The sequence below is a fragment of the Brachyistius frenatus genome, unplaced genomic scaffold (genome assembly GCF_029030835.1).
Source record: "Brachyistius frenatus isolate BFR_SWC_R1_liver_20210118 unplaced genomic scaffold, ASM2903083v1 Contig_101, whole genome shotgun sequence".
Taxonomy (NCBI): Eukaryota; Metazoa; Chordata; class Actinopteri; family Embiotocidae; genus Brachyistius; species Brachyistius frenatus.
Window position 1 is genome coordinate 64,711 of NW_027210700.1, and position 26,260 is coordinate 90,970.

General features: G+C 38.7%; 1 protein-coding gene across 4 annotated transcripts in view; it reads left to right on the top strand.

Annotated features, from left to right (window-relative positions):
* Positions 1-1,982: 1,982 nt before the first annotated feature.
* thrb (thyroid hormone receptor beta) overlaps positions 1,983-26,260 on the top strand; it is a 120,463-nt gene continuing 96,185 nt past the window's right edge. For all 4 annotated transcript variants that reach the window (XM_069711492.1, XM_069711491.1, XM_069711494.1 and 1 more), the window contains exon 1: positions 1,983-2,475. The gene's annotated coding sequence lies outside the window, so the exon portion shown is untranslated. The remainder of the gene's footprint in view (positions 2,476-26,260) is intronic.

The window sequence follows — 26,260 nt, forward strand, 5'->3', positions numbered from 1 at the left end:
GGAGACGGCATCCTCGGTGGACCGGTCGGCTCCATATGCACATGGATATGGTCCAGAGATGGAGGGAGGGGGGGTTTTATTTGCTGCATGACTCGTCTTTCAAAGCACTTCATGATGGTGGAGGTTAGTGCAACAGGGCAGAATTCATTAAAGCAGGATGGGGATGACTATGTTGAGTGTATGTTGTTTTGTGCATAGAAACGTGCAAAGAAGTTGTCGAGGTTAGAAGGGAGAATGGATTGCAATAAAGCTTTAAAACATCTTCAAATTATCTCAGAAACTGAAGTGATCTGCAGGAAGAGTGGCTGAAAATTCATTAATCAAGAACGGAAAGCTCTAAGCTGGATACAAACACCATGTGAAAACTGCTGCCCTCTAACACACCTGGAGATCATACAGTACAAATGCAAAGGTTTTATGTGAACAGCTCTGCACCAAGTGATCAGCACACCCAACATAATGTGAGCATCAAAGGAAACGCAAGTAATCTTGGTGCCAGGAGACTTTGAAATCTCCTACTAATAATTTACCTTCAAGCTGCACTGTAACATTCAAAGTATCAAGTTCAGTAAGACTTATGCAGTATAATAATTAGAAAGTTTAGGCTTTGAGTTTCTCTAAAGTCTGGTTTTACTTCTGCTCACTGACTCCATGTTAGACTAGCATGCTATTTTACATTGTCACAACTCAAAATATTAATTTTGAATGAATGCACTTTGGACATGTGCTTTTGTCATTGCCTCTGCAGTAGTGTATGTTGCTGTTGTTGCAGCTGTAAAGTGCTGGAAACATTTATGACTAAATGGTGGATAAATAAAATTAAAAACATCACAACCTCTCTTTTTTTCCACTGTTTAAAATGTGTTTAATTCAGTCTGATAACAATTAAATGGTCCAAAAGATTAAAAAGGTTGAATTATTTCATCCTTGTTCAGGTTGGTATAGGGATATACACAAAGCCGGCCGAATGTCTGGTGTACATGCTCTGCCTATGGAGCATGACGTTTACATTCATCATGCCAGTGGAGGAATGCTACTAGATAGCAGATTTAAAAGCTCCATATACTGAGATACAGAGTGACTTACTGTATGTGGTGGTGATCGACCTTGTGTGAACTCATTTACCAACGGCTCATTTATATCTAAAACGCGTTCACTATAATTTTAAGTTAAAGCAATTATTTTTTTCACAACTCAAACTTTGTTGTGTCTTACTTGATCCGTTTTTATAGCTTTTGCTGTACGTACGACAGTGAGTGTGTTTGAAATGCATGCTGAGAAATATGTGCAAATAGACAGACAACTTAGTTTAAAGAGTTAAGTTAAACATCTGGTCATTTGAACACAAGATTTTAACTTGTGAAAGTTAATAAATTGTAAATCATTTGGAAAATTAATTGGAATTAATGCTAAAAGTTTAATTTAATATAATTAACTGTGAGATTTTACAAAAGATAAACAGTGAGTAAAAACTGTTTTTCCTGCATTGCCCAAATAAAGAACACAATCTCTTAATGAATCCCAGATTAAGATTTGAAGTGATCAGGACTCGCTTGCTTCCACTGGAATGAGATGCGATTACAATTTTACTTCAGATTTGTAAATGTGGATCTTTTTTTTTTCCAAGGCCCAACAACATGGGATGGTTATTATGCCAGACAAAACAAGTTGCCATGAGTCTGGAAACAGTTACTGCAAACTGCAGAAACACACACACACACACACACACACACACACACACACACACACACACACACACACACACACACGTGTACAGGCATGCATGATTCACTGTAAAAAAGTGTATACAAATAAAAAAATAAAAAAAACATCTGGAAGAATGCTAATTAGATTAAACCGTTATTTATGTAAAAAAAACAGCATAATTATTCAAATAGATTAAAACTGCAACACACACACACACACGTCCATGTTGGCTGGAGCAGTGTGCGTCCTGCCCTGGCGGCATGTACCAGGCCTACTGTAACAGCAGTCAACCGCCATCAAAAAAAGAAAAGAAAAGAAAAGAAAAAAAACTTGGGAGTTTGTAATAAGGGCGAGGCTTATTTTGTTCGGTTCCTCCGTGATTCCGCTCTCTGATTCCCCGTAGCGTTCAGTCGGAGTGCTACAGCGGTCAGTCGGGTTAGTTTGTCCGGCGTGTTTATTTCCTTCCAGCGTTTGTTTTCGGCTCCATGTTGAAGTTTTTTTGGGCGTCCAGAGCACAGACTGCCGAAGCCGCATAGCCCACACTGCGCCCGCTCCGCTCCGCTCCGCTCCGCTCCACACATCCACGGCGCACACACGCGTACAGCCCTCGCCTGATTTGCACTAGCGCGGGTCATTTCAGGTTAAACCCTGGCACTGTCCCATTCAGTTTTGCCGACGGAGATCAACACTGGTTGCAGTTTAGGAGGAATTGCAGAAGCACTGGGACTCCAAGAGATATCTGGATAAGAGCTTCGTCTTGCATATGCGGTATGTTAGATGTTTTTTTTTGTATCGTGGGGGTGGGGGGTGTTTTTGACAACAGTCTAGCCAATGACAGCTTCTCCAAAAACTAGCCGCTTGACAGTTTAAAAGAATGGTGGCTGTGCATTGCTCTTCTTCAGCTAAATGTTCATATTAATGTTTAACACGGCAACCACTGTGTTTTTATGTCCTGTGAAGGGAACGGTGTTCGCCGAACTACATTCAAATTGTCTGCAATTCAACGCTGCCTTGCTAAACGGGAGACGATAAACCCCCTGGTTAAACGTGACTCAGACATTACCATAATTATGAGAATCTTTGTGACAGTTCGGGGTACAATTAAAGAATAAGTAGGGCTTCATAACTGAAAAATTAAAACATTACGGCGGGTCAACGCTACTTCCTTACGCCCACGATTGTGATATTTTGTCGGGAGTATCGTAGCACGAAGAAAGGGAGGATTTAGCAAAAAAGTTTGCCTTTAAGCCCATTTGTGGTGTGTTTTGATGATGCCGAATTGTACAGTAGCTTGTGAAAATCCCGAAATGTTTTCCAAAGTTGTTTTTACAGGTTGTTAAATTTAACAAAAAGCGAGAGCACATTAAAGTGACAGTTATTTGGCTCGAGGTTCCGCCAGTACAACAGAACAACACGTACCCGGGTTAGCTTTTATGAAGATTTTAAGGGAGTTGATTTTAGGGTCCAAGTGGTCGTTTCCCTCACAGTCCAAAACATTCTAGCAGCTTATAATACGAATACCAATTCACTTTTATTTATGTCGATACGAAGATATGTCACATATCGGCTGCTTTTCCGTTTTAACCTTGGCTTTCGCGGTGGCAGCATGAACTTCACTGGAGCGCCCCATTAACATCTGGCGAGCAAAATAAGCAAGCCTTCTTCGCAGCGCCTTAATGACCTTAAAGGGTGAAGTGTACAGTTCAGTGTATTACTAGGTTTGTACTAACGGAAGTCTCAATTGTTTTCTAATCTTCAGTTGACAAAATATGTGTCAATAGCTCTGGGGAAAGATTAATTCTTAGTATATATAGCCTACATGTAATTGTCACCTGTTCTTCATGCCTTTCCGCAGCTGGCAGCGTGACACGTTACCAGGTGGGCATGAAGTGATGCCTTTAAGGGCTGTCAAATACAACGGATCAAGCAAGGGGATTGTGACAGTTTTGTTTTTGTTCTTTTTTTTCGTCTGGGTGATCAGATGTGAGGTTTAGAGGGCGGAGGGAGATGAAAATATGACTGCAGCTAGTGTTACAAATAAATATATCAAACATGCATAAGAGCACATTGTACTCATTAGTGTCACACAGCAACATATAACATCATTTTTTTTCCAAGTAAAATAAATACATTTTACCCACCACTGTTCATTCAAGAATACCACAAATATAGTAACAATACATTTTTGGTAGTGATTTGCATGCATGGTATTTCCGTAATGCTAAAAGAGAGCTATACTGAAGGCAGTACAGTTGTCAACTGAGAGTATTTAAGGTCGTTTCATCTGCCTATTCGCTGCTGTCTTCAGGAGCTTGCGTGGCCAGCATTGTCCAACACAGCAAGCCTCATGTATGTATAACTGCAGTTGTAGCATGCAGTAGAAGCAGTTTGAGGCACCAGGACAAATAATTGGAAAACACTAGTTTTGAATTTTGTAACCCCTTTTGACATCTGTGTTCCAACTTGTTCCTCTGCTTTCAAGACTGATGCCCCACCCCTGTAATGACAGTAGTCAATTTTACATTGCAAGTCTTGACTCCCAGCAGTGAAAAACAAAGGCATTCTTATTAATTCAGTGAGTTGATCAAGACAGCTTGATGCACTGAATGCACACCGAGATTATTTAATTTTTGGCACTATTACATGAAATTGATTTAATTCAGAGGTACCAGTTGGTGATTGAATTTAACGGTTGAATTTAGCTGTTGTAGTTTCATTCAGTAACAATTGGACTAAAATGTATTTTCCTTAAATTAATGGGCACGATTGTTAAGCTTTTGGTATTTTTGAAAGTAGGGCTTGTCAATATGCACCAAAAAAAATGTTTTTAGACTGACTGATGATACACATTATATATCTTGGTATTTTTTTAAACATTGGGCTAAATGTTCAATTGTATGTTGAAGCCACATGTGAGATGTCACAAGTATTTTTATTTTTATTTTTTATTAGAAAAGAGAGTGATCAAAATGTTATGCAAAGACAGGATTTGATCAAGTAGGATAATATTCTCTAGAACAGGGGTCTTCAACGTTTTTCAGGCCAAGGACCTCCAAACTAATAGAGAGATGGAGCAGGGACCCCCTACTATGTATATTGTATAATATAATAATAATAATATAATATAATCAGCTGTCCTGATGTCGTTGGGGAGCTCATTCCACCATTTAGGAGCCACATCATTTTGGTGCCCCCAAAGTTTTTCACTGGACCTTTTTGCATTGCAATACATTTTAAGCATTATATTTTTTGTCAGTTCACCACACGCATCGGTCATTTCTTGATGCCTTATGGACATGATTGAAGAAGTTTCCTAGACACGCAGTGTATTTGAGACTCTATTGAAGAACTCAGACTGGTATCAGAGGTAAAAACACAATATGCACAACTTTGTATTGCCATTTTGTGTTGGGTGTTAATTTTCCTATTGATTCCACATGGAAATGTTTTTAAGTTCATTGTAAAATATTTAACCAGTCTTATTTCAATAGTCCTAGTATGCAGGATAATTTATGAAGATTTTAATAACTTTGCTTCAAGAAATTTAATTTCCCTTTTAGTTTAATCTTGCGCTCCCATGTGCCTCTTGGTCCAGATCTTGTCAGTACTTTTGATGAGCTCTCTAACTGACTAGCAGTAATGCCATGTGTTTGGTGAGCACTTTATCCGTCCTACAGGGATGCAAACTCCTTCACCTTTTGGCCAAATTGACATCAAAACAGTGAGAATTTTTTTTTTTTTCGAGGGGGTATGTTGAGTTGATTGGGTTAGATGTGTGAAGGCTGTGACCATATCAACAGCAAAAGTTCACAAACACTTGTTTACCTTCCCTATCGACTGCATATTTAACCACCAGCATTCTGTGAAGAACTTCCCCTTCTCTGCCCCTTATGGTCATATCCCAATTACCTAACTCTAAACCAACGACGGCAATGAGTCAGCCAGTCAGAGGTAGAGTGGGGTCTTCACTAAATGTGGTGTTCAATATTGTACTGATGCTCTCTGTCAAATCTTTCTTTAAGTCCCTCCCTTGGCATTGATTAAACCCCTAAAAAGTCATCACACTCATCAAAATTACACATTTTAAAGTTTTTTTCAAGAAGAAAAATCCTCCAGTGCCTTAAAGTGGCTTAGATGTTACTCGACACCTTTGTATTCATTTAGTGCTTGCAGATTTATGACTTTGCAAATATACCCCACCTCTTTCTCCACCCACCTCACCACTGTTGGCCTGTATTCAACTGGCAGCTCTATGACATGGAAAGCCCCGCCTCGCAAGTTGATGAAATTGATTCCTTAGGTATGTAACGTATGAAACCCTGGCTGTCTGAATATGTGTTGTTGTGACTGCCGGACTGTCCCTGCAGTCCTGAAACAGAAATTCTCAGCCATGGTGTTGACTACCTATTTCACTCATCGTACTGTATGTCATAAAAAAGACCACATGGAGATGTGAACCAGGTTAGAAGCTTGATTTTCATTGGAGTGGGTCTTTAAAGTTACGAGCAACCACAACACATTTGGCTGAGAGTCACCACTTAACATTGTCACTCCTTAAACCAAAACACAGATGGACCACTCTGCGTCAGCACTATGTCAGATTGAACATACCCTCGGCACGCCAGTAAACACACATCATTTTTTATACATTTTCTATATTTGATTAATACAATATAGACTTTGACAACATTTAACTGGCCATAAAAAATTGCTGTGAAAACGTTTCCTCCCTCTATCTATTAAATTACTATTTATATTATGATATCTTAGTTATTCAATAATGAGCATTTAGGGACTCCATACATATCTAAATCCAGAAGGAAAATGAAAATAGATAAATATAAACTATTAATAGTGCCAGACCCCAAAAAACACAATAGTAAAATCAGCTAGTAAAAGATGAATATGGGTTAAGAGATTTAAGTTTTTCCAAATAATTGGAAGTGAAAGTAAGCATATAAAGCTTTTTATTTCCATTTTGAGTATTTAAGTAGTTTGAATAATTAATTATTGTGTTTACAGGCTTGGCCAATTTTATGCAGATGTTTTTCCCTTTGTATAAATTTCACCTTACTGTGTCTTATCAGGGAACCATAACCGCTTCCCCACCACATGGAAATAGTTGTAACTATTACAGTAAAATTAAGAAGTCAAATGTCATGTTAGAATGATAATATATTACAAACTAATGGTTTATGGTAGTGGTTCTTGCCTGGTTTACCCTCAGGATCCACATTTTTCTCAGTCATTATATCACAATGCAGAATTTTGAAACTTTTGAGCTACTCAAATTTATTCCACAAAAAAAGGACTGTAATACACAATGCCTTCATGTACTGTGAACAACATGAAATACACAAAAATAGTGCAGAAAAAGTGCCTAAGGGGCTTAAAAGAAGTGTGCAGGTATGTTAAGCTCCTCAAGTTTCAAGATTTTAAATCAAACTCGATGAAATAAAAATGCAGACTTAAGAACACAAAGTGGGTCCCGACCCACCCGTTGAGAACCACTGCTTTTGGGGGGAGTTAACCTGCAACTCTGTACTTATAGAACCAGTCCAGCGGTTTCCCTCTGCTTTCAGGCTCAATGTTTAGGTACAGTTACCTCTCATTACCATTTTCCTTCTTAAATTGTCAAATCTATCTGAAATCTCTGATACTGTACATCTGACCTTATACTAAAAAGTGTGAAAGTGCAGGAAAATGCAAGCTAATACCTCTTTTCTTTCCATTTTTTATTTTGTAAAAGCGACAAAGTGCACCTCACCTGGGGATTTGAAAATGTATTTGATGAGTTTCCTCCTTTGGCAGCCACTTTGCGTCCACATTTATTACGAACTATATCTGTCCTCGAGAACAACCCCACATTAATTTTGGGGATATCCAAATTCATTTAAATGTTATATTCTTACTTCAATTACTTTTTCAGGAATGGACTTAATTGATATGATCAGTCTTGTTTCTTTCTGTCATGTTCTCTGCCCCGTTTGTGTTTGTGTGTTAGAATTTGGTGTCATTTACTGAATTTGACAACCAATTGAGGAGGAATTCTTCATTTGGTCACATTTTCTTGTATCAGTACTGGTAATAAGCAATTATGCATGGTATGCAATTTTGATATCGTGAAATACTTTGAAATGTACTACTGCAACCCTAGCTCTCATTAGGGATGGGAATTTCAAGGAAAAAAACAATTAGCTATTTTCTGGGCACTCGTGGACAATTATAAAAATAATTTGCATAACTGTGATAAACTTGTGATATGCTAGTTTTGCCTGGCATGGCTTGCCCTGTACTTGACTGGTGTATATTTTTTGGAGGGAGTTCAACTCGGATCTCTTTGATGGCTGCCTTTGCATGTTTTTTTTTCCTGTTAATGACATGTTCTCATGTTCTTATTCACTTATGTTGTTTAATGGCAGTAGGTAATGCATTACTACCAGGCACAGTTAAAAATAAGGGAAATAAACAAAACTATCGAACTACTAAATAAACTATTTGATTTTTTATATTTTGACCTGATTTGAAAATCATGACCCATCCCTACATCTCAGTAGTGTTACTTTCAAGAAATGTTGCTAACATTTGTGTCCTTCTTTTGAATCTCCAGTAATTTTACCCCTTATTATATTCCCTCATAGCTGCAGGCCTTTACTTAACACCCAAATGAATGAGTGTGTGCTTTAAAATATTAATTTGGACAACTGCGGCAGTTTTGAAGTGTCTCTGACTTCCCACCGCCATATTCCAGATGATAGAGGAGAGGAGCTTAAAGAAATCTTGAAAAACTCATTCACCCTATGTCATTAGCAAACGATCTGAGCAATGAGTTTGCCCCACCTTACTGCGGAAATGCTCTGAGCTGCAAAAAGCACTTCTGCAGGTTTTTTTATGGTCTAAAAACATCTAGCTTTCTTGAAGAAATTGTATTTTCTTAATTCCTGTTGTTCTGGGTTTGTACCATCATGGTTGAAATGCACTTATTGTAAGTCGCTTTGGATAAAAGCGCCAGCTAAATGAAATGTAATCTAATCTATATTTTAGTTACAATTAATATTCTCCCAAAACAACACTAGATTTGAACATCAGTTGGGTTCTAATCTGCCGAGAAATTGCATCTGTGATTATCGAGCTGACAGACATGTCATGATGGGCCACTAAGCAACTGTATTTCACATGCTGATGTGGTGCTTGCTGGTTGTGTAGCCTTGCAGTGCCATGGGACCTTAATTAACACATAATCTGTGTGGATGTGAAAAGATTTAAGTAGCTCAGTAACAACCTTTATTCAAATAGAAACCTCATGCTCTCTTTGTTACCTGATACTTGATATAGTCTTGACGCATATGGGGCACATGTGTCTGTCTGCCAAAGATTCGGGTATTCACACTGAGATGTATCCAATTTTATTTGAAATGTTGGGGGCCTTGGAATTTAGGCACTTCATTTCAAATACAAATCTGTACTGCTTTTATCTACATTAAAGGCTAAACTTTGAGCTCAGCTTCATGCCCTGAGGATGTATGATTTACACATCTTATCTTCAAAACACAACTGAAACCTCGTCCCTGTGAACCCTCGTTCAACTGATAACTTGTCATGGATCTGATATGGCAGTACTGTGGCGTTTGCATTTGTACTGATAAGTGATTCTTTGGACTGTTAGCTGCTAACTTTTTCCCTCTACTGTAACATCCTTTGCAGGTACTCCAAGTTTGACCAATTCAACCCTTTGTGTCCCAAAAGCTGCAATTACCTGCTCTTTTATGGGTGAAATGTCTGTGGCAGCTTTTCACCGGCAGATGTTGACTAGATCATGGTTATATGGTTGTAACTTCAGTTTTCACTGTGGTGATGCAATATACCTGTATTTTATTGTGGGATATTAGTAGAACGGCATGTACTATATTTTTTTCGTTCGATTGTTCAATTGCTGAATTTTCCAGGAAACTAAGTGGATAAATTTACCCGTCAGAATTCGGACACTCAGAAGAATGGTGGACAGTAAATCTAGTGCACAATATAGTAAATAGGAAGCAATTTTGGGCACAGCAAATGTCCGCTGTCCGCCCACTTTCAAACCATTTGTATGGAAGAAAACCCAGAAGCATCATTCTGTCATGGAGCTATCATGCGCCAAGGCCTAAGGAAACCTGTGGTTGGCCTAGGCGTGTGTCACTCAGAAAAGAGTTAGCCAATCAGAGGAGAGGGTGATTGATATCAATGCCCCACAAGGTTCAACATAACCAATGGCCCCAAGGCCCAGGGCCAGTAAAAGTTTACGCAAAGAATGTTGGTCAGCCAGCTTCTCAACTCTTGACACAAGTGGTTATTATTAAGGTCATCAATACTCACAGAGGTTTGATGATCATAAATTCTGTTGTTATATCCTAAACAACTAAAACCAAAGGAACAACACTGTTGTACACATTGTGTATAATAAATCATAAAAATTATGGGGAAAGTGGTTTTCTTTTTTGGCTGCTGGGCCAGTGAAAACTTACAAGGGCCCAGGAAAACTCTGACCTAGTGGCTAAGTGGGCCACGGGGAAAAATGTTAGGTTGAACCCTTAAAGACAAAACAGCCTGTTCTTGGTAGAATTCCAGAGAGACGCTGAAGAGAGGGGATGTAAAACTAAATGGTTTGTGGTACCACCACAAAAATTTATTTTTATGGATATTAAGACTGCAAATAAAAAGACGGAATAAGGTTAAAATATGGGACCTGTGCAGTAATAATGGATTGTTGTTTCTCTTTACGTTGTTCAGTGGTTCTTTTTGCTATAATATTGATTAGTAGGGTTATTTAATGTATACGACTAAAAAGAAGGCAAGAAATTCCTCTAGTTGACTTTCTATAAAAACTGGTTAATTTATTGCCGATAGCTTGCAAAGCTGCCATTAAGGCAAACAGTGGTCACCTTGGGATATCAAAAATCTGAAACGTTTTACTTTTTTGTTGGCAACGTAATTCAGTGTGTTTCGATGTCTTCAGTCTTTTTGTACAATAGAAAAAAAAATGCACCAAAAAAAGAAGAACCCTTAAATGTGATTGAGGGTTCAAACTTTTGACTGCTACTGTATATCAACAAGAAAGTATTTCAACGACATGCTCTGCTACTACAATCTGAGAAACTGTGATAGTGACGAGGAGGCAGAAGTCTTGACAAACTGAGGCGGGTGGTGTGATGTTTGGCTGGCTGTATATAGTGTATTCTGCAGCTGTCAGAAACAACTGCTCACATGGCATACAGGCATGAGTGAGGCAATAGGCCTTATTAAATCATAAAAACAAGTGCCCTTGTGTTCATTGTCTTTGCAGCAATCACTGTAAAACAATACGCTTTTAGAGGTGAAATTTGTGCTCTGCTTGTAGTTGGAGTGATAGTCTGTGCTTCATTGTTGCTTTTCAAGTTACACCACATGACTATCTCCATTGTATGTTACTTTTTTTTGTAACGTTTGATACATACTGTGCAGTAACTTGCTTTGTCAGAGCAACAAAATTTGTAACACTGCACCAGGTTTCATATCATGTATTTTGTATTTCATTCTCCGTTATTAAATTTCTCATATTGTTCGTCAGTATCAGTTTAGCCCAAATGCACTCAAAGAATGGGTTTTTGGCTGAGTAAGCTCATTAACCAAACAAAAACTCCCGTCATAAAAATCTAGTACTGCCTGTACCTGTTGGATTGTGGTCAGAAAAGTAAGCTCCTTGGCATTTGGCTTAAACATGTGAAAAGAAATTGTGTTAAAATTGGCAGTGCCTTTAAAATTTTCATACAAATTCTCAGTAGAAACTTTATTTTCCTAGCTGGTTTAAAACGTGAGAAATTTCACAAGGTTTGTGATTGTGGTTGTAAATAGTAAACATGAATACATTAATAGAGTCCGTAATAGAGAGAGATATTGAGTTTATTAGCTGTATTGAGACATCTCCTTTTATTCAACTTTTCTTGTCACAGTCAAAGCTGCTCCACTAAAGAGCAATGGTTTGAAGACATTTATGAGAAGTCGATGGGACAAATGTATCTTTTGAATGAACTGCCCTGTTTGTGTCCAACCTGACGAGCCTAAGGTTTTGCTAACTGGATATTAGCAAGCTTGTTTGCTCTGAGACTCACCTGTTTTTGTGTTTTTAACTACTTGGTCAAAGTATAAAGAAGCCATTGTGACTGACTACTGCTTGTCCATTTTGGCTGCCTAATGAGTTAATTGTGAGCATGCCAGCTACAGCAGTTTAGCGACTAGTCCTGCATGTAGTCACTTTGTCACCGAGCCTTTTCCCCCCCAAACTATTTGTGGTGGAAAATAAATGCCACTTTGTGGTGGTGACCACTACTTTATCTTGGTTTCCATCATATTCAGGTTCCATGTTTGTGGTACTTAGGGTTGCAGCTGTATGTATCATGGTATGGTAAATTGTCAACTTTTTTGATAATCGTTTAGAGCACTTGTGACGGCACTAAAAACATTTTAAATAAAATTTTAATATTACTAATACTACTAACAATGAAATGCCGTATACAGTGAGACTGTCATACTGTGATATTTTCTGAGGCAGTTTTCATACCGTGAAAAACTCATTCCATTGCACCCCCACTGGTTCTGTAATACTTTCCTAGCAAATAATAATGAATAATATTTTTGCTTTAAATGCTCATCCCTGATTTCATAGGGAAATCTGAGTATTTCCTCAGCCTTCTTCAGCGTAACTTTTGTAACTTAAAAAGGTTGCTGAATTCAGAAGGCTACACCTGTTTTTTCAATGTCACATACATATGTACATGACATTTAAGTATAATAGCAATACAAACTTGCCAATATATGACAAAGAAGATATCTCATTGCTGTTTATGTAGGATTAAAATCCATGTGACAAGGGGAATAAAAGATATTCATGTAACGTTTTAACCCCTTGAGCTAATCCCTTCTTTCTCTTTGTAAACTGTCTGACAAGACCCAACACACTTACCACAATCAGCATGGTCTCCCTCCTACCTTTTGGTAAAAGTTCTACCCTGCCAGCTGTCTTGGTTAGCTAACTTTTTCAGACGCACTACCCGTGTTAGTAAGCTCACTGTATGACCAGAAGTGATTTCTGCAACAGTCCAGACTCCGCAGCAGCTGATATCAAATATTATAGGACTCAGATCATGATCAGGGCCAAAGAGGGTGATCATGACATCCAAAACAACAACATCTAAAACAAACATGATGGGTAAGATACAAATGAACATATAGAGCCAATTAGCTAAATAAGACCTTATAAACATAGAATAAGATAAAACTAAATAAACGCTATGATCAGAAAGTAAAGTATGTAGTAGTAAAGTACAAGGTGCGTGATTGTGCTTGAATATTCAGCAGAATTGCCTGTGAAATGGGATATACACTTCAGTAGCCATTTTATTAGGTACAACTAAACAAATTACCAAGACAATTCAATACAACAAATCATGAATTGCAGTTAACTGCATATTTATGTCGTAATGGTTCAGCTTTTTTCAGGAACATGTAAATTCAATTTGGAGGTATCACAGTATACCACTATTGACGATAACTGTGATTGACGATAACTGTGATATTCCCCCCCAAAAAAAATCAATATTGACATCATGTTAATATAGTACATACAATTATATTGTAAACATTCCAGTGCCTTTTAATTATACAATCCACACTCTAACCGAAAAGATGGCATTGTTTTGTCCTTAACAATTGTTGCCAACTGCCATTTATTAAATCAAATAAAGGCACAACAACTTGGGGTTTGATATTAAGAAAAACCCTTTATCATCAGAAAAGTTGTGCTCCATAAAGGTCAGGATTTTTAATCACTCCTTTGCCCAAGTGGGTCAATTATAGAGGTATTCTTTGAAACAAGAAACTGAATGTTATCTTTTAATGAAGGTATATACCACTTTCCAACATTTGCACTCATGGTTTTGAGTCCTAGTCAATTTTATTGATCTTTTTTTGTCTTTATGTAAATGTTCCAAGACCATCCATTTTTAACCATCGCTTAGCTCTATTTACCCATAAATGTTTCATGACACTGAAGTCCACAGTTGCTGTTTTCCACCCAGGAGTATTGTTGCCACAGCAAATGCTGGAAGTCCCGTTACAAATAGTTTTAACCTCACCCCAAACGCCCCACACGTGACATATCACTTATGACAGAGACCAAGGCCATTGGACAAACAAATGAGTATTTCCCAACACGCTTTCATCCTTTACAACTTTTGAGAATAAAGCAACCAGATAAAATGGGTCCAATTGATGGGTAGAAATTATATATTTTTAATAACTCATCCAGTTTGGGAACATTTTAATAAAGATAATGATAAATAATATAGGTTACGACTCAAAACCACTAGTGCAAAAGGCGGTAAGGTGACATATTGTACATATACATAAAACAATCACATTCGCAGGGAATATAACTGAATAAATCATTCCTGGCCGTCCAAATTGGTTCACAAGTCAACCAATTATCTACCTTGTTAGCAACTTAACTGGCATAATGAAAAAAAAAAAGTGTCTTCTTCTTCTTTGTGTATGACGATAACATTATTGTAAATTCTTTTGGCTACAATAATTGTGTAGTAAAAATCTAATATCGTGAGAGCCCTAATTAAGTTTTTTTTTACTTGTCTGTTATAGTTGAGGACAGTCATCTGAAACCCCATACAAGCGGTTTAAATGCCACAGTTTCCTGCTTTCTGCGAGATCTTTTGCAGTTTCTAAAACCGGGATAAGGAGTCATCCAACTTTTTTAAATGTTTCAAAATCATTTAGATTATTCTGCAAGCTGCTATTTTGATAGAAAGCATATTCGCAAATAATCTTGAATGTGAAACCCTTCGAACCAGATTTTAACCAAGGACATTTAATCCAAGTTCACCATTCTTGGTTGAGTTGCGCAGTGAGTTTTCATCAAAGAGGAATAAATGTACAAGGTATAAAGTATCCCATGAAACTGCACGACATGAGCTTTCCAGAAATGTTGGTGCCTCATCTGTGTGACAAAGCATTGCAGAGAAAATTGACTTTAAAGTTGCATCAAAGTTAATTATCTTGCACTTTGCATGAATCTGTTTGTCCATCTTCACACCCACTACTCTTGATTGGAGTTACGCCTGAAGTGCCAATCACTTCCCAACATACTGCATATCAAAATAAAAAAACAGCCCTACCCTTTCTGATGACACTCGTTATTTCTCTTTACGACAAAGCATTTTCAACTAGTCCGGTTTTCAAACCACAGCTGTCATAAGGCTGATATTATATCCCACTTTTTTTAAAAACATAAAATGAAACCCTAATATAAAAGATCTCAAAGTATTATTATATTACATGATGCAAGATTTAAATAGCCTTGACTGTTCTGAAAAAAAAATAAAAACAAATAAAATAAACAGTTTGAATGGCTCGCCTTTATAATGACCAAGATATGAGGTAGTGAAGGTTGTGAAATTACCCTGAAAATGGCCTAGGGTTCATTGAGTTAATCTATTAGTGAATTGAATTAACATTAATCAGCATCTGAAGACATCATCTGGCAGTTTAGAATAAGTTTTATTTTTTAACATTGTGTAGACCAAAGGCTCAAATCAAGGAGATAATTGTCAGATTTATCAATAATTAGAAAAACCAAAAAGTTGCATCCCTATAACCTACAAACCCACAATATAATAATACAATATATACAATAATATAGGAATTCCTACCAAATAGAATACCAGAAGAGAACCTTTAGTTTTGGGTAGTCAGGAGTCTGTCAGAGGCCTTATCCATTGTGGAATCATGCAGCCTTGTTTCCTTCAACAAAAAGTCCAAAAAGCTTTTCCCCTTCAACAGACAGTGTGAATCCTGCTGCTGTGTCCTTGAGCCAATTACTGAATGCAAAAACTGAGTGTGCTTCCTGTAGCTTTTTCTAACCCTTACATTTTTCCACTTAGTCTTTCAGTGAAGTTAAAATTGATTATGGGAACATTGTTGTGCCATTAATCAATATGCAATACTCTAAAATCTGAAAAAAGGTTTAGAAAGTTTAGCTGAAATACAACATGGAAGATCTCTTAAGCTTGAAGCTCAAAGTCTTCTTAACTTAGCTCGTACAAATGTTGTATACTTAGACTCAAGCATATTTTTCCTGGCAGAGTTGTGTCAGGCACGAAGGGGATTGTTGGTTCACTGCAACTGTGTAAAGTTTCTTTTGGTGGAGTTCAAGTTCAAACTTTGGCTGGGTCATGTAAGGACACTCAGACTTGAAGCCACTCCAGCTTTGGCCTGGCTCGGTGCCTTAGCCACTCTTGCTCTTTCCCTCTGAGGCTGTACGCCCACAGCAGGGTTTACTTCGAGGATCTCTCTGTGTTTGGCTGCATGTATAGTTCCTTCAGTCTCGACCAGCCTCACAGTCCCTGTGAGTGAGACGAATTCCTAAACCGCCATGGTCCGCAGCAAGAAAGGTGTTATCCAGATGTTGACTTGTGCCTGGTGTTTCCAAGGTGCAATGATTGGTATTCAGGCCAAAGAGTATTGTGCAATTCAACCTATAATCTGTTTGCACAGGCGGAGTTGTTTAAAGAACCACAACACTAGTTTGATTATGTAATCTTAACTCGAGGTCTGCTCGCTTGAGATGGAGACAAAGACCAGTAGATGCTGTTCAAAAGCAGTTTTGCGTGTTTGGTAATAACTAAAGTTAGTGTTTGTATGTGATTTCGCAGCATTGATTTAATAAAATGATAATATAAAATAAATACAATATTAATGATAGAATTATTAAAAAAAACATCAATAATGCTATTGACATGGAATTGTTAAGAATGATGTAGCTGATCTCAATAGAAAGTGGAAGAAACCCAAGAATATCAGATTAAAACTGTTTGAAAATATTTCCTATTAAAACAGAGTAACTCTAATCAAACACTCACCAAATAATTAAAATTGCTGTTTTGATTTCACCATTTAAGTTACATTTCAAATAAATAGTAGATTTGATGCTGTAATATGTAGATGGCATATTTTCATTTTTCGCTCTATTCATTATTTAATATATCAAATATCAAATGGTAATATGAAAATGTAATCATAATCTCTATGGAGCTTCGTTTTGGCCTCTTTGCCTTTATTGGATAGTTTTGCATGAGAGAAGGACAGGAAATGTGGAAAAGAGAGCAGGGCAATGACATGCAGCAATGATCCTGTCAGCCAGGAGTCGAACTGGAAGTGGCTGCTGAGGGCCGTTGGGTTTGGCTTTAACCAATCCACCTGTCTGTCGTTGGAGCCTTTTATCCTTATTTAGCTCATTGTTTTGGTTGCACAGCTCACAACATGTTCTACTCTCCCCACCTGATGAGTCTAAACAGTAGGATCAGCCCTGTCATCCCCGGTTGATCCTTTTCATTCCATTTAAAACAGTGCTGACCTGCTGATGCATCGGCTTTACGAGAGCTCTGAAAATGCCCACCAGACCTTTCAAGTGCCTGATTAGACATGTGTCGGTACGACTCTCATGACCCTGTCACTGGTTGATGGTCTGACCTTACCATGTGAGACAGTTGGACTTGTTACATGAAAATCCATCTTGTCAGGCTTCAAATTATGCGATTGTGTCCGAGCAAGTGATGATCTTCTGAGGACCTATTGGCAGCTGCAGACGTAGTTTAGATGCAACAACTAGATGTTCAGAATCAACAATGATATGATTGGTTGACATTAGCATGTGACTGATGTTGATAGACAGTTGGTCCATCCAATCGGCTGCTTTCTTAAATTGCCTTTTTCTTAACAGTTTCCAAAGACGAACTCCGAGATGCTTCTGTGTAACAAACATCTGAAACATTACGTTGGGTCTAGGGCTTGCCGATTTTGGCCCTACAGTAATTTTAAAATATATATAGATATTTTTGCAATAACAATACATTTTTCTAACATAATTTCAACTAAATATGTGTTTTAAATTTATATGTCAGCATAAACGTGACATTATGCCTTCAGATATTCCCTCCATCCATTTTCTTCTGTTTATCCGGAGGTGGGTTGCGTGTGGCAGCAGGTATAGCAAGTTAGCCCAGACTTTCCTCACCTGGCAACATTTTCCAGCAGTTCCCAGGCCTGATGGGATATATCCCTATGTACAGTGGGTACGGAAAGTATTCAGACCTCTTTAAATTTTTCACTCTTTGTTTCATTGCAGCCATTTGCTAAAATCAAAAAAGTTCATTTTATTTCTCATTAATGTACACTCAGCACCCCATATTGACAGAAAAAAACAGAAATGTAGAAATTTGTGCAAATTTATTAAAAAAGAAAAACTGAAATATCACATGGTCATAAGTATTCAGAGCCTTTGCTGTGACACTCATATTTAACTCACATGCTGTCCATTTCTTCTGATCCTCCTTGAGATGGTTCTACTCCTTCATTGGAGTCCAGCTGTGTTTAAATAAACTGATTGGACTTGATTAGGAAAGGCACACACCTGTCTATATAAGACCTTACAGCTCACAGTGCATGTCAGAGCAAATGAGAATCATGAGGTCAAAGGAACTGTCCAAGGAGCTCAGAGACAGAATTGTGGCAAGGCACAGATCTGGCCAAGGTTACAAAATAACTTCTGCAGCACTCAAGGTTCCTAAGAGCACAGTGGCCTCCATAATCCTTAAATGGAAGAAGTTTGGGACGACCAGAACTCTTCCTAGACCTGGCCGTCCAGCCAAACTGAGCCATCGTGGGAGAAGAGCCTTGGTGAGAGAGGTAAAGAAGAACCCAAAGATCACTGTGGCTGAGCTCCAGAGATGCAGTAGGGAGATGGGAGAAAGTTCCACAAAGTCAACTATCACTGCAGCCCTCCACCAGTCGGGGCTTTATGGCAGAGTGGCCCGACGGAAGCCTCTCCTCAGTGCAAGACATATGAAAGCCCGCATAGAGTTTGCCAAAAAAACACATGAAGGACTCCCAGACTATGAGAAGTAAGATTCTCTGGTCTGATGAGACCAAGATTGAACTTTTTGGCGTTAATTCTAAGCGGTATGTGTGGAGAAAACCAGGCACTGCTCATCACCTGCCCAATACAATCCCAACAGTGAAACATGGTGGTGGCAGCATCATGCTATGGAGGTGTTTTTCAGCTGCAGGGACAGGACGACTGGTTGCAATTGAAGGAAAGATGAATGCGGCCAAGTACAGAGATATCCTGGAAGAAAACCTCTTCCAGAGTGCTCTGGACCTCAGACTGGGCTGAAGGTTCACCTTCCAACAAGACAATGACCCGAAGCACACAGCTAAAATAACAAAGGAGTGGCTTCAGAACAACTCTGTGACCATTCTTGACTGGCCCAGCCAGAGCCCTGACCTAAACCCAATTGAGCATCTCTGGAGAGACCTGAAAATGGCTGTCCACCAACGTTCACCATCCAACCTGACGGAACTGGAGAGGATCTGCAAGGAAGAATGGCAGAGGATCCCCAAATCCAGGTGTGAAAAGCTTGTTGCATCATTCCCAAGAAGACTCATGGCTGTACGAGCTCAAAAGGGTGCTTCTACTCAATACTGAGCAAAGGGTCTGAATACTTATGACCATGTGATATTTCAGTTTTTCTTTTTTTAATAAATTTGCACAAATTTCTACATTTCTGTTTTTTTCTGTCAACATGGGGTGCTGAGTGTACATTAATGAGAAATAAAATGAACTTTTTTGATTTTAGCAAATGGCTGCAATGAAACAAAGAGTGAAACATTTAAAGGGGTCTGAATACTTTCCATACCCACTGTATATATCCCTCCAGCATGTTCTGGGTCTGCCCTGAGGTCTCCTGCCAGTTGGGTGTGTCCAGAAAACCTCCAGCTGGAGGCACCAAGGAGGCATCCTGGTTAGATGCCTGAGTCACCTCAGCTGACTCCTTTTATAGCGGCTCTACTCCGAGCTCCCTCTGGATGTCAGATCTCCTTACCCTATCTCTAATGCTGAGCCCGGCCACATTGCGGAGGGAACTCATTTCAGCTGGTTGTAACTTCAATCTCATTCTTTCGGTCACTACTCAAGGCTCGTGACCAAAGATGAGGGTTGGAATGTAGATCGACCAGTAAATTGAAAGCTTTGCCTTTCGACTTGGCTCCCCCCAATCCGCCTGTCAATCTCCCGCTCCATCCTACCATCACTAGTGAACAAGACCCTGATATACTTAAACTCCTTCACTTGGGGCAGAGTTAATAATATTTAGGCCTGATTTTCTGAAGTTGCGGATCAATGTTTGTCCATTTTTAAATTAGTTTTGGGATTTTGTTGCAATTTTATTTCTTAACGAGTCAAGTTGTTTGCCTGACACTTCTTTTCTGGGAGGTCAAAGAACGCAACCTTCAATTAAATCACACTGAGCTGAAACACTGTAGAAAACAGTGGCTTTCAGCAATGCCTTTTGTGGAATAACCTGCAAACGTATGTCCTACAGTTATAGTACGCAATGGTATGCCTTTATCACAATATCAATGTTTTTCTATCGTATTAAAAAAAATATACCGGTATTATTGAAAACGATGATATGGCACACTTCTATTTAGATCTGACCCTCTTTGGACCGTAACAATTTTGATGTCCTGCAAAGTGTCCCAGGTCTTTACAGTAGGGATGAGCATTTGGAATTTGCTTGGAACTATTTAATTAAAAATCAACTGTCTCAGTTTCTTATGTCGCTTCATGTAAACCCAGACTGATTCCGTGATGTTGCATTACATTTAATTTCATTGAGCTGACGCTTTTATTCAAAGTGACTTACAACATACCGATGGTACGCCATCGGGAGCAATTTAGGGTTCATTGTCTTGCTCAAGGACACTTAGGCATGTGGACAGGAGGAGCATGTTTTTGGATGGTGGGAGGAAGCCGGAGCAGACGGAGAGAACCCACGCAAGCACAGGGAGAACATGCAAACTCTGCACAGAAAGGCCCAGGACCAGATTCGAACCCAGAACCTTTTTGCTGTGAGGCGACAATGCTAACCAATGTACCACTGTGCCACCACTGTGTTGAGATTCGATCTCTGTGGGGACTTCACCATCTGTTGCAAGGCTCCTTGTTCTTCTTGTGGCAGCTCTGTATGACTGGTTGTGCAGTTGGGGTTGTTGTCCTGCTGCAGAATGAATTTAGGACTGATGAGTCCATCAGTAAGACAAAGGAAAACACAATTTAAAGAAAAAAGTTATATAATTATTGGATACTCTTCAGACAGAAATTAAAGAGCATCACGTTGGGTGGTGGATTTCCTTCTATTCTGCAACAGATGGTGTCGATAGATGCCTTGAACTTCTGGCAGTTATGGTTGAGAAACAACATGATGTAAGAGGAAAGGGGAATCTTAAAGAACATTGGTTCACTTCTGAGGGAGATTTACCAAAGTTCACTGAAATCCTTCCAATATGAATCCACCAAAACCTTCTCTTTGAAAAAAAAACAAAAAAAAACTGAATGGCTCTATCTTAAATTACTTGTTTGTGTAAAGAAATATCCCCAAGCTCTATTTCAAAGCTTATACTTAGAGTAGGTTAACTCCCAGAGGCATTTCACACTGCATTTGAATTAACCTCCATTGCAGTTTTCCTTTGTGTCTGCATTCTTAGATCTCTATGAAACCACTTCACACCTATGACAGTTTTAGACAGATATAAGTTGTTGATATGCCTCATCATTTTTTTTCCCTTCGCTGATAGAAGCAGAAGAGACAAAACAACAAACATGAGTGAAAAGGATTTGTCTGCCACAAATGTTAACAAATGGAAAAACCCAGATAGAACCCACACCATGAACTGTACTCCTTAACCAGTCTACAATGGCATTTCCTAGAAACCGAATATATTCTCAAAATGAAAATATGACATGCAGTTATTTTGCCATAAGCCTGTAAGGAGTGACAACTACACAGAAATATCCACAGCTTCATAAAGGCTAAAAGGCAGTCGCACAGTTGTGAAAACTCATCCTGAAGTAAAAGATTCTGCAGATGAGATTTATGCTGCAATCTGATGATAAAAGGCTAAAAAATAGACTGGAAAAAAAATCAAACAGATTAACAGAAATTTTGGTGGAATCATGTTGTTTTCCATCACACCCGCTCACCCTCCTCTCAGCATATCACATAGCCAGACTCTTAGACAGATGGAAGTAAAACACCACAGCTAGGCAGAAAGGAAGCTGTCAGACAGTGCCTGGCTGCTGAACTCTAACTGACTTACTGTCTGGTTTCTTGTTGGTTTGCCATTTTAGAAACTCTCTGTATGCATCTATGTATGAGTGTACAGAGGAACACAGATTGACCAATCTTCTCAGTGTTTGGGTGTTTTTTTGCCATGAGGAATACATGACTCATCCTCGTCACTCTACTTTCTCTTCCTGTGCCACTTCTTTTTTTACCCGTTCCCTATATGTGACTCTGAAGTGTGTTTTTGTGGAAGTCTGCTCATGTTGAAATCATTTCAAGAGCAAAGACAGAAAAACAACACTCACTTTTCAGTGTTGTTGTTTTTTTTGCACACATTTTTTAATTTTTTTATTGATGATGTGGCAACATTTTTTAACAGCGTTACTTTGAATATGAGCGTAATGATAAAAATGATAAAGGGAGCATAACAAGAGCCTCAGTATTTGAACAGGGCTGCAGAGGAAGAATGCTTTCAAAACTCCACAGGCACTTTCCTCAGAATCTCGCAAATACGTTTGTTGTGAGAAGATAAGAAATGGGGTTTGCTCACATTTCTGAAAAAGACATAGTGGGTACGGAAAGTATTCAGACCCCTTTAAATTTTTCACTCTTTGTTTCATTGCAGCCATTTGCTAAAATCAAAAAAGTTCATTTTATTTCTCATTAATGTACACTCAGCACCCCATCTTGACAGAAAAAAACAGAAATGTAGAAATTTGTGCACATTTATTAAAAAAGAAAAACTGAAATATCACATGGTCATAAGTATTCAGACCCTTTGCTGTGACACTCATATTTAACTCACATGCTGTCCATTTCTTCTGATCCTCCTTGAGATGGTTCTACTCCTTCATTGGAGTCCAGCTGTGTTTAATTAAACTGATTGGACTTGATTAGGAAAGGCACACACCTGTCTATATAAGACCTTACAGCTCACAGTGCATGTCAGAGCAAATGAGAATCATGAGGTCGAAGGAACTGTCCAAGGAGCTCAGAGACAGAGTTGTGGCAAGGCACAGATCTGGCCAAGGTTACAAAATAATTTCTGCAGCACTCAAGGTTCCTAAGAGCACAGTGGCCTCCATAATCCTTAAATGGAAGAAGTTTGGGACGACCAGAACTCTTCCTCGACCTGGCCGTCCAGCCAAACTGAGCAATCGTGGGAGAAGAGCCTTGGTGAGAGAGGTAAAGAAGAACCCAAAGATCACTGTGGCTGAGCTCCAGAGATGCAGCAGGGAGATGGGAGAAAGTTCCACATAGTCAACTATCACTGCAGCCCTCCACCAGTCGGGGCTTTATGGCCGAGTGGCCCGACGGAAGCCTCTCCTCAGTGCAAGACATATGAAAGCCCGCATAGAGTTTGACAAAAAACACATGAAGGACTCCCAGACTATGATAAATAAGATTCTCTGGTCTGATGAGACCAAGATTGAACTTTTTGGCGTTAATTCTAAGCGGTATGTGTGGAGAAAACCAGGCACTGCTCATCACCTGCCCAATACAATCCCAACAGTGAAACATGGTGGTGGCAGCATCATGCTATGGGGGTGTTTTTCAGCTGCAGGGACAGGACGACTGGTTGCAATTGAAGGAAAGATGAATGCGGCCAAGTACAGAGATATCTTGGAAGAAAACCTCTTCCAGAGTGCTCTGGACCTCAGACTGGGCTGAAGGTTCACCTTCCAACAAGACAATGACCCGAAGCACACAGCTAAAATAACAAAGGAGTGGCTTCAGAACAACTCTGTGACCATTCTTGACTGGCCCAGCCAGAGCCCTGACCTAAACCCAATGGAGCATCTCTGGAGAGACCTGAAAATGGCTGTCCACCAACGTTCACCATCCAACCTGACGGAACTGGAGAGGATCTGCAAGGAAGAATGGCAGAGGATCCCCAAATCCAGGTGTGAAAAGCTTGTTGCATCATTCCCAAGAAGACTCATGGCTGTACTAGCTCAAAAGGGTGCTTCTACTCAATACTGAGCAAAGGGTCTGAATACTTATGACCATGTGATATTTCAGTTTTTCTTTTTTAATAAATTTGCACAAATTTCTACATTTCTGTTTTTTTCTGTCAGCATGGGGTGCTGAGTGTACATTAATGAGAAATAAAATGAACTTTTTTGATTTTAGCAAATGGCTGCAATGAAACAAAGAGTGAAAAATTCAAAGGGGTCTGAATACTTTCCGTACCCACTGTATCTCAGTCCTGTGTCTCCCCTGTAGGATTTCTAGAGAGGACATATGGCTAATTAGATTTACAAACCTCTAAGAAATCAGATGATTTAGGCTGATTTAGAGGAAATGGCTGAGAAGTAAACAAAAGGCTTTGGTGTTTCTGCCACTGCCGTCCAACTGATCTTTATGTGGGATTTAGAGTAAAGCAGATTTTCTCTCATGCTTTAACCTTTTTATTGCAATTAGTCCTCAGGGGTAAGATTGGTGTCAACAAAACCCTGCCGCCTTGAAATCCACTTTGGTTCAGAAAATGAAAATCTGAGCTGAAAAAAAATGTGTTTCTCTTTGAAAACATTTGGAACTTCACTAGTTTTTGTGGTAATGTGCTTTAAAAGCTTGGAGCCTGGGTTTGTTTGCAGGTGGTGTGATTAGCTCAGATCCAAGTAGTTTTAAAATAGTATGATATTGGATATATCAAAGCTCATTGATGTCTTTGTTTTGTGGGTTTACTGGAGGTGCTCAAATGTCTTCAGAGCAGATGGAGAGAGCTGGTGTTTAGTAAATAAAACAATATGGAATGAATGAAATATAGAAAACCAAGTTTCAATATACTTTTTTTTTTAAACTGATATAATAATATAGAATGAACAAATAACAGAACAATAATTTTAATTTAATTTAATTTTTATTTATTTTAATTTAATTTTTTTATTTCAAAATGCTTGTTATTAAAGGTCACATACTTTGGGTGAATATGAATATTGTTATGATTTCATTTTTCTTGACGGGATCAGTCTTTAGTTTGATAAATTGTCCGGAAATTGTTAATCACACACTTTTCAAGAGCTTAAGGTGATGTGACCGAATATCGTTGATATTTAATGGAGGACATTTATTCCTGGATTGAGTTTATATAATAAACACAATAATTAAAAATCACAAATTATCCTTAGCAAGTTAACTGGCAGCTTGGCAACATATGCAGCTTTGTTAAACAAAATCAAATTAGAGATTTATGGTTCAGAAGGTTTTTGAGAGTTCAGAGAAGTAGGTTTTACGTAACCCGGCATGGCAGCGTTTGGGGAAAATAGGGTGAAATAGCCAGACTTGGTTAGCCTAGCCTAACCCAGCTCGTTTGCTCGCTGTGTTAGCCGGCAGTACATCAAAGCTTAGCTGTAGGATATCATTTTGACCTCCAGACCTCCATTTTGTCCCTGTATTGGTTGACATGGATAATAATGAGATTGTTGGTCATTTTCTGTATTTTGACACCAGCTCTAAGCAGATTTCTGAGGGTTGCCACGTTGCCTGTTTGATTTCAACTGAGAAGTGGGATGTTTTTAAATTAGAACTCCCATTTCTCGGCTATCTGAGTGCACGATTAGTTACTGTGTTAATTCACTGCATCCCCTCAGTTCCTCCACAAGCAAGCTTCACTGATTAGCTTCTACTAAACACATCTACAGACATGGAAAAAATGTGAAATAAAGACTGAGAATAGTACTACAATAAACTAAAAATACATGAATATTAATGTTAAAAAGCTGTAAAAAATATTTTGTATTGAATTAATAAAAAAAATGTTACTGTAAAAAAGCGATGCAGCAGTAATGCTTATGGATGAACTGCTAAGAAACATTCAAAGTATAGAGGAGGCTGCGGTCATGAAAGTTCAGTGGCACACTCTGGACTTACTGAGCCTGCGAGGTGGACTGATTTTCTTTGGCATTTCGGCAAAACAGCCTGGAACTAATGCGTGCTGTATTTTGGTTGAAAAGAAGTTCTTTGACATTTCTCTAAGGGAACCCCTGCGGATTGGAAAACACTGCTGTTGATCACAGAGGTTACTGTGCAGCATACAAATTTAAAGTTCAGCGAGGAGAGCAAACTGTGCAGCAGTTCCCAGAAAAACACAAACACACACAGACACAAACACACAGACACAAACACACTGACACACAGACACACATGTACAAATACAAACACTCGCAAACAAACAAAAGTGTGGCAGTCGGAATTAGTGTTTTTCCAATATAAAAGTCAGGAAGGGTGCCGACGCACAGATTATTAAGTAAAAGCTGTAGCCTTGTGCTACACCCAGATGACCTTTTACTCCTCTTAATCTGTTATTTGTCCTTCTCTTGTACGCGGCTTTCTGGAACATGTTA